We start from the raw sequence: 15,422 nt of genomic DNA, 5'->3' as shown, positions 1-15,422 counted from the left end.
CACCCCCGGCCTGCACGCGCTCCGGGAGCCGGGGCGAGGGGCCCGGAGAGCGTGCGCCACGGCCGCGCACCCGGCCGAGGATGTGCGAGCCTTGGGGGGGAAGGGGAGAAACCGGTTGGGCCAGCGGCTGGTGGCCGAGTCTAAGCTAATGAATTTCAAAAGGAGACGTAATAAAAAGCAGACAAATATTGTTCACAGAAGAAAGCATTGTTGACTTGGGTAGAAACCACAAAAGCAAGCAGCACTTGGTGGCCTGGGTGGCGGCAGTGGACTGAGCCCAGGCCTGGGGAACCGTAAAACAATGCGCCCAGGCAGCCCTGGTCTTCAGGGGCCCTCCCAGACTCCTACAGCATCAGACCCAACCAAGTTGTCGGGGTGTGTAGGCCTGGCCACTTCCTCGAAGGGAGAAAAAGTCCTTTTTCGAGACACCACCTACTGCTCCATTTGCAGGGAATGACGCGATTACAACTCCTGTATCCACAGAAGTAAGAATAGAGTTCACACCCCCAATTACCACCTCACAAGAGGCAGCTTGAAGACGGTGATTTCGCTGACTTTGTTTACAACAGACCGAAACTTAGCTAGGAAAGCGTATATGGTGGTTTTTGGTTTTTAAAGTATGATTTGTTACATAAGTGAGGCTTAATTTTGTGAAGCCTTACTTTTAATTCAACATGCTAATTGCCATGCTACATGTCAAAGACATTTCTCCCTTGTGAATGCTTTGATTAAAACAGGATTCAGAGGGTGATGGCATAAACTAAGATTATTAACAACCATCACAACTTCTTATAACAGGACTCTGCAAAATAAAAATCTGTATTATGTATAACTAAAAAGGGGGTAGGGGAGTTTGTCCATCGTTAAACACTTTAGATTCTTTTGCACAGCAAATCTGGAAAGGTTGAATCACAACAAACTAAACGCATTCATCTTGCTGTTTTCTTGATTAAAACAACACTGAATTAGTTGGATTTTAGTTGACAAGGCATCTTGAACTAAAAAAATATAGACTGTAAGCATGTCAAGAATAATTACTGGGCAAGCCATTTATCTGAAGAGTTTAGCTTGTCGTGCATAAATTTACGTATTTGTGTATGTAAGTAGGGGGAAAAATCCACTTTCTTCTCTCGGTCGACACCTGGCGGATAATCCAGGTAAAGTACCCGACCCTCGGGTTAGCTGTGGAAACAAATACAGCTGGTGCTTTCCTCCCCCTAGTGGTCACAGTTGGAATGTCAAGTTTTGCTCTGAATGAGGTGGGTAACAGTAGGGATTCAAATAAGATAGAACATGGAGTGGAGTTAAAAGTGGACACAATGACTACATAAATTATTTTTAAATATTTTATTTATCTATGGGTATGTACGTTTATCTTTGTGAGAGTGTGCAATGTATATGCGGTTACCTGTGAAAGCCGAGGTGGCCTGGGATTCCCTGGAACACCGTAGTTGTTAACCTGGTAATGTGGGTGATGCGAATTGAGCTCAGGTCCTCCGGAAGAGCAACAAACACTCCTAACTGTTGACTCAGCTCTCCAGCCCTCAGTACATAAATTCCTTATCAAACTGAAGGCTGGTGGGTGACGAGGTTTTGGTAAAATCTCTCCAGTTTGAATGTAACACATTTCTGAAAGTTTTGGAATCAATATTTAAGTACATGAGAATTGCATTTAATGGGAAAGGACCTGGTATTGTTTGTCGTTTGCAGAGTTTCTAACAGAGCAATCACTCACGTCTCTGTAGAGTTCGTTCTTTCATCTGATGCTCCTGAGATCTGCTGCTTCCTACGTTGCTGTTTTTCTAACGTGGCTTCTCAAACACGTTAGCAATGGCAAATGACTAAAACCTTACCTTCATTTTCACCCGTGTTCCATCTCAGATTTTTGTCAGAAACTATTCCTCAAGTGTCTCAACAAATATACTTGATTCATTTCGTTTCCCCCTCCTATTTATTCAAACCACAAAAACACAAGAAACAAAAATTCTGGTACCTCAAAATACTTGTTTATATTTTCATTTCTGAAAGAAACATGCAGAGACCAAGTTTTGAACGGCATTTCTCCTGACTTTAATAGCTTTCTGTTTGCAGACTCAGACTGACTCCTGGCTAGGCCGGCGGAGGTGCTGGACTGTGGTGTGCTCCTCACCTGGACTGTGGTGTGCTCCTCACCTGGACTGTGGTGTGTTCCTCACCTGGACTGTGGTGTGCTCCTCACCTGGACTGTGGTGTGCTCCTCACCTGGACTGTGGTGTGTTCCTCACCTGGACTGTGGTGTGCTCCTCACCTGGACTGTGGTGTGTGCTCCTCACCTGGACTGTGGTGTGCCGTCTTGGGCTTCTTGGCTGCTTCGCTGGGCCAGGGCTGTATTTTGGTTTGGATTTCAGCTGTTCCTCTTCACCCCGCGGCAAGTACGGCAACCAGCCTACATCTCAGATGCTTTCTCCTCCTACTCTGCCAAATCTCTGCTCCTGTCAAGCACACCCCCTCTGTGGGCTCAGCTTGTGGTTGCCAATGTGTAGTTTAATCTGATTCCTGTGCCCTCACATCTCTCTCCTGTCCCGGCTCTTTCCCCTCTTCTGAGCCTTCGGTTGACTCGGTTGGAAGAGGTGTATAAAGTGCACTGGACTGAACACCCTTGCGTAGTTTCTTCAGGACTTAAGGGACAATCTCTTTTCGCTATAGTTATTCCACAGATTTCTGAATTGAAATTCTGCCTTGGTGTATAAAAATTTGAATTCAAATCTTAAGAATTGTCCAAATCTGGCTATGACGAAAATACTGCTGTGTCTGAGGATCGTTTTAGATTTTATTTCAGTGTGCTCACACAAACACATAAAATAAGTAATCTTAACGGAAACTTTTGGTGTTTTGGTGTGAGAACAACCATACTACTAGGAAGATTTGTTTCTTAAAGAAAAAGCCAAACCCATGTTTAATCTTAGCCCTTGGCAGGGGTTGACAAAACTAAGGTTTTGTCTTCTTTAGTGTTGATTCTGGATTTTAAGTGTGTATCTCGGACTGAACCAGAAGGAAAATCTTCAACAATATTAGCAAAACAAGAACATTTATTCATATATTTGAGTTAATTAGTACATTATCCACATGAAATATAAATTTGAAGATATGAATTTTGTGATTATTCAGTTCTGTATTCTGATTTTCTCATTGAAAAGCTAGTGTGTTTTGTGTTATCAAATGCCATTTAATTGGTTCATTTGATTTCTTCACTAAGACAAATGTACCCACAATTCTGCTCTGCGTGGAGAGCCCGCCCCTCACGCCCCAGGAAAGTTCCATGTGTACCCTGAAGGGCTCTGCCTCCTGAGCTGAGGGGAGGCAGCTGAGGGGAGGCAGCCAAGGGGAGGCAGCCCAGGAGAGGCTACTGTCACACAGAGTCTGTGAAGTTTATTCTGGGGACTCCAGCGGCATCTGGTTTGGAAACCCTCATTCCTTTTGTGAACTGCTTTCCCTCCTTCACCCTCTCCCTCCCCTTTCTATTGCTAGTTGGCTGTTTTTGAGAAAGACTCTCACACTGTAGCTCAGACTCTTCTCAGAGTCATGATCCCCAGCTGAACCTCAGGAGGGGTGGGATTTCCAGTCTCAGGCCCTGCCTACCTTGGGACTTTTCACCTGGCACAATGTTATATTCGGGGTGAAAGAAATCATATATTCTTAGAGATACTGTAATTTAAATGCAAAACTCACCAGGAGGCATTAGTTCCTAGTTTTCTATAGCAAATTCACATTTTTGCAGACTGAAAATTTGTATGAAGGGAGTATTACCCTTCCAATCCCCTACATTGTCTCTGTTGATAATGGGGCTTATCATAAATGATTTAGCCGGGTGGCGGTGGCGCAGGCCTTTAATCCCAGAACTCTGGAGGCAAAGCCAGGTGGATCTCTGTGAGTTCGAGGCCAGCCTGGTCTACAGAGCAGAGATAAAGGATAGGCACCAAAACTACACAGAGAAACCCTGCCTCGAAAAACAAAAATAAAAACAAACAAACAAATAAATAATTTAACAAGCCAGGCAAGGTTGGACCTTCCCCTGGGCTTAGCCTCGGGCCGGTGTTCCTGTCATGTTACCCACCTTTATTTACTCTAATTGAACTTTTGTAAAAGGAGATTACCACTCATCCTGCAATCAGCTCGGTTTGCACACTGCTCTTGTTCCTCTTTACAGAGAATTTTACTTGAATAGCTCTGATTACAAACAAACTAGAAAGTATCTGCCTGGAGAAAGCTGGAAGGTGAGGCAATTTAAGTTTAAGAGTTGGTTGAGGATGAGCTACTTTCAAAATTCTAAGTTTTCAAGTGACCTTTTATTTTAGGGTCAGGAAACAGATGGTAGTTCAAGTTGGAAATAGCACATTTCATCTATGGCCTAGTGAATTCTCATGCATAATTGGCACCGGGGCTTATATTTATTATTTTTGTAATATAAACCTTTTAATTCCCATATCCACTGTGTAAACCAGCATATACCACTGGAGAGAAGATGCAGCAGAAATTCCTGTGCAGGGTTAACCTGACCTCCACAGGTTTACTTTACTTCAGAGAGTGGGACAGACTTCTCATGCTTTATCATTGTGGACTTTTAAATCCACTTATCTGTGGGACACAAAGAATGAGTCTTTCCCCTCCCACAGCTGTCAGCTGCCATTAGCTCCCCAGGAAGGGATGGGGTGCAAAGCCCCGCTCCCATCTACGTCGGAATTCTGGCTGGCTCGGTCTCATGCAGGTAGCACAGAGCTTCCCTGAGTTCCTGAGTGCGTAGCTGCGTCCGGTCCAGAAGACATCGCTGCACTGCACTCCCCGCCCTCCTGTGGCTCTATAAATGTTTAAAGCTTGCTATCTTTAAACAAACTTTCCTAGTAAGACTGTAGAATTTTATGGGAAGATTTTCTAGCTAACCACAAAGAACCACATGAGACTGATGAATTAAAAATAAGTTCAAACCACCGTTATTTAAAAAGTGGATGCTGCACCATGATATCCTTGCCGTGGTGCAGTATCTAATTCCATTTTTAAAAACGTGAGGATTAGTGATGGTTGGTTGTTGGTTGTTTTTGCTTTTTTGGGAGGCCCATCACCAAGTTCCCAAATAAATCAGACAAGGAGGTTTATTCTTAATTATAAATGCCTGGCCTTCGCTTAGCTTGTTTCTTGCCAGCTTTTCTTAGCTTAAATTATCTCATCTACCTTTTGCCTCTGGGCCTTTATCATTTTCTATTTCTGTATACCTTTTCTTTAACCTCTTACTCCGTGGCTTGCTGGGTAGCTGGGTGGTTGGGTGGCTGGCCCCTAGAGTCCTCTTTTCCTCCTTTTCTTGCTCTTCCTTCTTTGCCCCCCAGATTTCTCCTATTTATCCTCTCTGCCTGCCAGCCCTGCCCATCCTTTCTCCTGCCTTATTACTGGCTGTTCAGCTCTTTATTAGACCATCATGTGTTTTAGACAGGCACAGTAACACAGCTTCACAGAGTTAAACAAATGCAACATAAACGAATGCAACACATCTTTGCATCATTAAACAAATGTTCCACAGCATAAACAAATGTAATACACCTTAAAACAATATTCCACAACAGTTGGTTTTTGTCAGCTCCACACAAACCTAGACATATTTAGGCAGAAGGAATCTTAGTTGAGAAAATGCCTCCATAAGGTTGGCCTATAGACTAGTCTGTGGGGCATTTTCTTACCTAATTATTTATGTGGAAAGCAGATCATACCATCCCTGGGAAGGTGGCATGGATGTTATAAGAAAGCAGTTGCCGTGGTAGCCATGGAGAGCAAGCCAGTGAGCAGCGCTCCTCCATGGCACCTGATTTAGTTCCTGTCTTGAGTTCCTTCCTTGGCTTCCCTCCATGATGGACTTGTAAGTCAAATAAACTCTTTCCTCCCCAAGTTCCTTTTAGTCATGTTCTTTATCACGGCAATAGAAAACAAACAAAGACAGGATTACTGGCCTTTGCTAAAGTTTTTATCCATTAAAAGGCAATATTAGTATTAAAACACAGCTTTTTACTTTATGATCTTTTATGTATGGTTTCTAGTTGTTCGGAGTACTTAAACAAATTGAAAGGTGACCAAAGTTCACATTCTTCACAGTTGCTTGACACATGCTTATGCGCTGTCCCTTTGGAAAAAACTAGTCTGTGTTAATTATACAAAATACGTTTTCTTTTAAAAGATTTTATTAATTCTTTGAGAATTTGACAGATTGCATGTTGATCATCTTCACCTTCATTCCTCTCACTGACTCCTCCTAGGTCCATCCCCCCTCCTTACCCCCACCCCAGGTTTTTATGTCCTCCTTACAAAGGATGACGACAAAAGCCCTAGACTCAAATTTGTTTTTTTTTTATTTAAGTTTTTTTTTTTTCCGTTTTACATTCCAATCCCAGTTTCCCCTCCCTCCCCTTCTCCCTCACCCCCCACCTCCCCCATGCCACCCCCCCCATCCACTCCTCAGAGAGAGTAAGGCCTCCCTTGGGGAGTCAACAAAGTCTGGCATACTAAGTTGAGGCAGGACCAAGCCCCTCCCCCCTGTGTCAAGGTTGAGCAAGATGTCCCACCCTAGGGAATGTGTTCCAAAAAGCCATTTCATGCATGATAAGTCCTGGCCCCACTGCCAGGGGCGCCCCAAACAGAGCGAGCCACATAACTGTCACCCACATTCAAAAGGCCTAGTTCGGTCCCATGCATGTTCCCCAGCTGACAGGCCAGAGCCCATGAGCTCCCACCAGATTGGGTCAGCTGTCTCTGTGGTTTTCCCCATCATGATCTTGACCTCACTTGCTCCTGTGATCCCTCCTCCCTCTCTTCCACTGAAGTCTAGGAGCTCAGCCCAGTGCTTGGTTGGTAACATCAGTTACCGGATGTAGGTAGGATGTCTATGATGACAATTAGGGTAAGATAAGTTCAGGCACCCTCTCCATTATTGCTGGGAGTCTTAGCTGATGTCATCCTTGTGGATTCCCGGGGATTTCCCTAGCACCAGGTTTCTCCCTAACCCCGCAATGGTTCTCTCTGCCAAGACATCTCTTTCATTGCTCTCCTTCTCTGTTCTTCCCTCCACTGGGCCATCTTAATCCCTCCTGTTACCACCCCACATCCCTTCCCTTCTACTCCCCCCCACCCAGTTTACCCAGGAGATCTTAACTATTTCCTTTTCCTGGGGCCCCCCATGTATGTCTGTCCCTCTTAGGGTCCTTTTTATCTGGCTTCTCTGGGGTTGTGGATTGTAGCTTGATTATCCTTTGCTTTGCATCTAATGTCCTTTTTTTGTTTGTTTGTTTATGTGTATGGGAGCTTTGCTGTAAGTCTGTGTACCACATGTGTGCCTGGTGCCTGTGCTAGAAGATGGCATTGGATCCCCTGGAACTGGAGTTACCAAAGCTTGTGACCTACCATGTAGATGTTGGGAATCAACTCCAGGTCCTCTGGAGAGCAGCCAGTGCTCTTAACCACTGAGCCATCTCCTACCCTCCAGCCCCTGACTCCATTTTGTGTTGTCCACACACTCCTGGGTGTGGGACCATCCAATGGAGCATAGGTGACCAACCAGAAACCAAGGGTTTTAGAAAAATCTGACACCCCCCCCCCCCAAGCCATGGACTGTCCATAGCTCCTCGGTTTGGGGTGGGGGTGGTGGGTGGGTGAGGGGTGGGGGTGGGGAAGTAAGCAGGGTTTCATGAGCCCTTCCTACTCCATGCTGAAATGTCTTGGTTTTGTGCAGGCGGCAGCCGCTCTGAGAAGATGCTGTTTGCTTTGGTCCTCTCCACACTCCGGCCGGCTCTCACGATCCTTCCTCTGGGCCAGGGCGGTGGAGCTGTCTCACCTGTGCCTTTGTGCTACACTTGTACTTATTCTCTGCACTTTGACCAGCTGTGAGTTTCTGCGTTGACCACTGTCCTCTGCACAAAGAGACATGTCAAAGCAGGGTGTGGTGGCACATGACTGTAGTCCCTGAGTTCAAGGCTAACCTGATCTACAGAGCAAGTTTTAAGACATCCAGGACTACACAGAGAAACTTGGTCTCCAAACAAACAAAGAGACAAACATCAGGTCTGAGAATTGCACTAATCAGTGAGTGGAGATATGAATTAAAGGCAGTTTGATAGTTTGCCCCTTTAGCAGAATAATAGTAGTAGTAGGTTCATCCCTGGAGCCTGTGAACTCCCCAACCATGGATTCTAGGCTGGGTTTACAGTACCACTCATGTGTTTTCTTCTATGGAGTGAGCCTCACATGTAATCAGAAAGCAGTTGATCACCCCCATAATATGTGTGCCAGCATTGCACCCACAAGTCTATCTTGCACGTTGGTCATTTTCACACAGGTACCATTGTACTTTGATTGTATCCTTCACACTACCACCCTCTGATCTCCACTGCCCCTTTCCTGTTCTTTCTCCTCTATCCCCCCAAATAATACCCTTTCTCTTTCAATTACAGATCTTGTGTAAGAGGAAAAAATCATATTTGTCTTTCTGAGTCTGCCTTATTTTGCTTAACATTATGCTCCTTGTTTCTATCCATTTCCTGTAATTGACAGTTTACCCAAACAAAAGCACATGGAAGCAAAGCTGAACACCAATGGTGAACTGTTTTTATTAAAAGGCCTTGGTACATAAGCATAATTGGGATGATTAAAACAAAAAAGATTTCTCACTAAGACTTTTGAAATATCTGTGTCACTAAAGTTGGTGTTAAAAGATGCTTGACAATCTTAAGCCTCACAGTTTCTTTAACAAAGATTCAAACAAAAAAATTAGGTTGTGGCTTCGATATGAAGATGGTTTGAGCATCCCCCGTGGCTGGCGGATCCAGTGATTGTCTCCTGAAGCAGTATTGCCTTCAGACATTCTCCACTGAATTCCTTCTCAGTGGCTCCTGTTAAGGGCTCAGTAATGGACTAGGTTAATTAGAGATTAAGTCATTTTACCTTATATTAATCATCCTCTTGTCAGAAGAAATTAACCTCTTTAACTCCCATTTTCTGGAATTCCCAGTGTCCATAGACACCCTTCTTGAGGCATTTGATAACCTCATAAAATTTAAAACTCAATTGAACTTTGAAATGACAATTATTAGCAGGATTATCAAGCTTAATAATCACAGAGCTTTTCTCAGATTGTGGGAAACGAGCCTAATTTGAGCCCCCGACGGGCTTGTTTCCTCCTCCCAGAATGATCTGGAGACTTGGTTATCACCTTCGTTTCTTGACATAGAACAAGCCTAACTATAGACTGAAATGGAGGGAAGAAGAATGGCGTAGACTTGCAGAGGACTCTGAAGTGCCTCTGGAGTGCTGTGGAAATCCGAGCACCACCAAGAGTGCACAGTCCATTGTCAGGGTTAACTCTCCGCTAATCTCCCACCATCCTTTTCTCTGGCTCTTTCTGTATTCTTGCCAGAGTGGGAAGTTTCATGAGATGGACTTCTGACCACTTTCTGCTACCACAGTTCTATCATAGACTCAGGGAAGAGATGAGTGCGTCCGTTCCTCTGGGAACAGAGGCAAGTGGGGTTTCATGGTTGAGATTCTGAAGCTCCAAACTACATAAACTAAAAAACAAATTGATTAGTAGTATTAGCTCATTTGTTAATTTGCAAAGCAAAATAGCACAGTGGATTTTATCCGAGGTAATTTGGGAAATATTCAAACATTTGGCTTTAATTAAAAAGGCAGGAAAATACATCAGAACTAGATTCCATTTGGGCAGGGTTTGTTTATCCTTCTCATCTTGAATTTGAGCCAAAAATCTTCAGTTTTGACTAATTCTTAAATGTTATTCCAAATTTGGGCAGAGCCTTTGGCCTGTTTGGAGATAGATGTCACTTAATTCAGCATTACGTCAGAGGATTATTGGTACTTGGAACTCAGTATTTACCAATGTGGGAGGATATGAGTGAACAGAGCCACGTGTGGAGGCAGGGGTGAGCCTAAAACGTTAATAGATACATCCTAGGGGTGGAGAAAATCTCCATGAGTTTCTGTTAACAAACAACATGCATGTTTTGAAAATATACTTGAGATTTCCAGACAGCCTAGTTCTCTGCCTTCCTTCACAACCTGAAAAGACAAATTAATTGCCCTTCAAGGTACAGGATTTGGATCATTCCCTGAAGAGCTGGTAAGCAGTTTTGAAGACAGACTTGAGGACAAGGCTAAGTTGTGGGGGTGCTTGTGAGGAGAATGGAATGGAGAGTTGGGGGCATGCTGGAAGACACCATTTTTCTGTACTTTATTTATGTGTGTGGTTGTTTGCTTTTTGTAGCTCAGGCGGTGGCAGGCTCCCCTTGCCTTACATGCGTCACCACACCCAGTCAGGGCCGTTCTCTGAGGAGGAAAGGGACATGGCTTCTGGACTAAGGAACTACTTGGAAAGCCGGGCGTGTCAGATGAATGATTTTCACAGTCTCCTGAATTAGCAGTTGTGTCACATTTTACACAAGTGCAAACACATGGGACAGAAAGTCTCCAGAGTCTGGGTCCCGCAGGGCTCCCCTGTCCTTCTGACAGCCATTTGTTCCTGCTGCCCTAGGTGTTTGCTCTGGCAGTCTGTGCAAATATAAATAAGTAGGACTGTCAGTTACTGTCCTCTGCATTGTGTGACACTGAATTTAGTCCATTATATGTGCTACCTGAACTGTAAAATTTTCAGTATACATATATGTATATATAATTTCTATTTTCTTATCATTTCTTTCTGTTTGACTTTTCAAGCTGTATATTTTAGCTATCTTACCTTTTATTTTATTTTACTTTTTTGCGACAGGGTTTCTCAATCTGTAAACCAAGCTGCCCTCGAACTCACAGAGATCCACCTGGCTCTGCCTCCCGAGTGCTGGGATTACAGGCGTGTGCCACCACTATCTGGCCTTACCTTTTATTATTTATAATTATTTATTATTGTCTCATTCTATCCTGTTTTACTGATATACCATAATGAGTTTAAAATATTTTTAAAAAATACTTATAAAAATCCTTTTATGAGCCGGGCGGTGGTGGCGCACACCTTTAATCCCAGCACTCGGGAGGCAGAGCCAGGTGGATCTCTGTGAGTTCGAGGCCAGCCTGGACTACCAAGTGAGTCCCAGGAAAGGCGCAAAGCTACACAGAGAAACCCTGTCCTCGAAAAACCAAAAAAAAAAAAACCAAAAAAAAAAAATCCTTTTATGAGTAAACTTAAAAAGGCCTCTTTTTCCATGTATCCATTCATACCCATGGGACAAATGTCTAGGAAATGCCATGGCCACCTCCAAAGTGCATCGGTATTCAACAAAGTATATTGCCAAGCTTTTCTATTTCCATAAATCTGATTATGACGAACGGTTTCTTCCCTTCATTCCTTTCCACAGTTCTCTCTGTCTTCTCTCCTCTCTTTCCTGCCCCTCATTATTTCTCTCATTCTCTCTCTCTCTCTCTCTCTCTCTCTCTCTCTCTCTCTCTCTCTCTCTCTCTCCTTGTTTCATTTCAGATTTTGGAAACTATCTCAAATACATAGAAAAGTTACAAATACGTGATACCACACCCCGCTTTAACCATTTATGGATAACTTGGCAGCTTATTATGTCTGTACCCCTGAATAGGGCAGGTCACATGTCATACAGGATCTTTCTTACATCACTGCAACAAAACATCTGGGGTGGTTTAGATAAGAACGGTCCCCATAGGCTTATATTTGAATGCTTAGAGTGTGGCATGCAGAGTGGTGGCCTTGCTGGAGGAGGTGTGGCCTTGCTGGAGGAGGTGTGGCCTTGCTGGAGGAGGTGTGGCTTTGTTGGAGGAGGTGTGGCCTTGCTGGAGGAGGTGTGGCCTTGCTGGAGGAGGTGTGGCCTTGCTGGAGGAGGTGTGGCTTTGTTGGAGGAGGTGTGGCCTTGCTGGAGGAGGTGTGGCCTTGCTGGAGGAGGTGTGGCCTTGTTGGAGGAGGTGTGGCCTTGCTGGAGGAGGTGTGGCCTTGTTGGAGGAGGTGTGTCACTGGGGGTGGGCTTGGAGGTTTCAAATGCCTGTGACTGGCTCAGTATCTCTCTTTTCCTTCTGTCTTCAGATCCAGATGTAGAACTCTTGGCTCCTTCTCCAGCACCATGAGTGCCTGCATGCTGCCATGCTTCTCTCCATGATGACAATGGACGAAACCTCTGAAACTGTAACCTGGCCAAAATTAAATGTTTTCATTTATAAGAGTTGCTATAGTCATGGTGTCTTTTTTTTCCTTTCCCTTTATGTCTAATTAAAATAAAGGTTGTAACTTTAACATAGTAAAACTACACACAGTAAAAACGATTATCAACTAGGAATTACATTTACAATAATCTGTTCAATTGTAGTTAGCATATTCAAAGAAAATAACACATTATCTATTATATCTTAGTGAATCCAAAGTTTTACACTTAACTTACTATCTATCATAACTAAGGAAAACTGCAACTATAATTATCTAGTCTTCAACTCCATCAAAGATCCAGAAGAATGTAATATTATCTAACAACAGAGACGCTTGGCTACCTGGACAGTCACCCAAAGTTCTTTTGCAATGTTAGAGCATCCATCTTCAGCCTACAGGCCCAGAATATTCCACAGACTTTTCAGTGAAGCAGGAAATTTGAAGGACTTTCCTGTCTTGTATTGACTAAATTCATCAGTCATTTTCCTCTGCATCCTGCAGAATGTCTGGCAGACTCTTCTGTGAAGCAGGAGCCCTGAAGGACCATCCCATCTGCTTTGGCAAAGTTCGACAGTCCTTTTCCTATATGTCCCACATGTCCGGTCTGCACAGCACATTGTCAGCAGTCAAAGGCAAGAACAGTTTCTTTGCTCAGTGGCTAACCTTGCCACAATGAAAGCAAACTCCAAAAGGTGTTTCTTTGATGCTCATCATCTCTGAAGTAAATTGGTGCTACCAGGAGCAGATGTATGTCATTGTCATGAAAATCCCTAAGTTAACAAAAACATTTTAAATGCCATATTCTGTAGGTCTTTGAAAGATTTGAAGACTATATGTCTAAAATATATCTCTATATGATCTGGAAAGCATACCTAACGTATCTACAAATTTGATTGTTATAAATGACTAACCTCTAACATATGCTTCCTGACTATCTTATATAATTTATAATAATAGCTTTCAAAAACTAGAATTTCACCCTACATTTCCAAATTAACTACATAAGCACAATACCTCAAACAAAAATAGAAGCATGCATACGATATATTGTAACATTTTGTGGTATCTTTTCACAGCAATAGAATCCCTGATTAAGACAGAAGTTGGTACCAGGGTCTGGAGCATCGCTGTAACAGGCCTGACCATGTTTCTTGGTGGGATATAAACTTTGGGAGTCTGGGTTAGGAAAGCACTTGAATCCTTTAAACTGGGCTTAATGGGCCATCCTAGTAGGAGCAGGGAAGGCAGTGATGCTGAGGGTGATTGGAACTGTGGGCCTCTGAGAAGTTTCAGAGGAAAAGATTATCAGTATGTGGCCTAGAGAATGGTCTTGTGATAGTTTGGCAAAGGATGTGGCTGCTTTCTGCCCTTGTCCAGAAAAATCTGCCCAAGGCTAAAGTGAAAAGTTAAGGATTAAAAGCTTTGGCAGAGGAGATTTCCAAACAGCCTAGTATTGACTGTGTTGTGTGGTTATTGATGGCCACGCTTATGAAGATCTATAATGAAAAGGAGCAGACCGAGCAAGGAAAAATACAAAATGTACAGTTTGATGAGAAAAGGATCACTGGGAAGTGTAAACAGATTAAAGAAAAGCCTGATGCCAAGTGAAATAGAGGGAGTGGTAACTTCAGAGCAAGATGCCACTCAGCCAAGCTTCCAACTTGTGAAAGGGAATTAAAGAAAAGCTTAGGGCTGGGAATGGTGACACATGGCTTTAATTCCCGCACTCGAGAGGCAGAGGCAGGAGGATCTCTGAGTTTGGGGCCAGCCCAGTCTGTAGATTGAGTTTGAGGACAGCTAAGCTCAGGCAGCGAAGGAAACCACTGAAAACAGAAAAGTGTTGAAAATGTATTTCAATGAGGGGGGCCATGTTCCAGCTCCAGCCAGCAGCAGAGTTTTGCAGGTGTAGTCACAAAGCTCTGGCTTTAGAGTCAAAGGTACAAGAAAGGGGTTATAGAATCTCCCTCCATGGCTAAGGAAAGCTGCTCAGGCCAGGTGTATGTTAGGGGTGTCCCTGCATGGAGGCCCAGAGAGGGCATTGTATGAAGCTGTGAAAGTGAAACCTAGATTGCCTTGAAGACCCCAAGATGCTAGAGATGCCAGAGCTGTGTGATACTTGCTAAGGAAAACTGAAGATTGGGTGTGGAACCAGCCCTAGAGAAAAAAGTATGTTACAGTCAACAAAATGAAAGGAGTTGGAGATCTGAAGAGCATTTTGACACCAGACATGGAGATGCAGAATTTGGAGTTTGCTCAGCTGGTTTTTGGTCTTGTTTTAGTCCAGTATTTCTTTGTTTTGCTTCCTTTCCTCCCTTTCGGAATGATAATGCATATCCTGTGCTGTGGATATTGTTCTATATAAATAAAACACTGATGGCCAGTGACCAGGCAGGAAGTAGGTTGCCAGGCAGGAAGTAGGTGGGACAAGGAGAGAGGAGACTTCTGGGAAGTGGAAGGATGAGGAGGGAGACACTGCAGCCACTGCCGGGACAAGCAGCATGTGAAGACGCTGGTAAGCCACCAGCCACGTGGCAAGGTATAGATTTATAGAAATGGGTTAATTTAAGATAAAAGAACAGTTAGCAAGAAGCCTGCCACGGCCATATAGTTTATAAGTGATATAAGCGTCTGAGTGATTATTTTATATGTGGATTGTGGGACTGCAGGGCTTGGGGAACCTGGAGAGAAGCCCTTCAGCAACAAATGGCGCCCAACGGCTCGAGTTTCCACCTTAAACCTGAGAATATTTAATAACCAATTCTAAATAGAGCCAAAAGCAGGTTCCTGCTTCTTGTCTCATACTGGCAGCTAGATGCTGCAAAACGCGGGTTTGAACACTGGCGGGTTCCTGGCATGTGCGTTTGACTGGCAGTATGGCGGAAATGAGGCGACTGCCAGTGGCACATTATGCTGTGTGGTAGATTTAGTCTTTACTAGTATTTAGAAAAAAAAAAAAAGACGTTTCTGGGCTACAAGCTGCTTTGATAAAAGCTTAGACCCATTATTTCTGAGACTTGATGACTCCCAGAGCTGGCGGAAAACGTACCACTGCCATGTTGGAAAGCTGAAGTGGGCAGAGCCAGCAGCCACAGCGCCGTTTCAGTCTTAGAATGGTGCAGTTTAAATCAATAGGCTCAAGGTAATATAAAACATAAGCCACGTAAAGATGGTTACCACACAGAGAATCTGGATTATGTTCTCTTTGATATTCGTAACTGAAGAAAAACATTTGATTGCAAAAGCT

This window comes from Peromyscus maniculatus, chromosome 15 (genome assembly GCF_049852395.1).
Source record: "Peromyscus maniculatus bairdii isolate BWxNUB_F1_BW_parent chromosome 15, HU_Pman_BW_mat_3.1, whole genome shotgun sequence".
In the NCBI taxonomy this organism is placed as follows: domain Eukaryota; kingdom Metazoa; phylum Chordata; class Mammalia; order Rodentia; family Cricetidae; genus Peromyscus; species Peromyscus maniculatus.
This window is presented reverse-complemented; position numbering follows the sequence as displayed.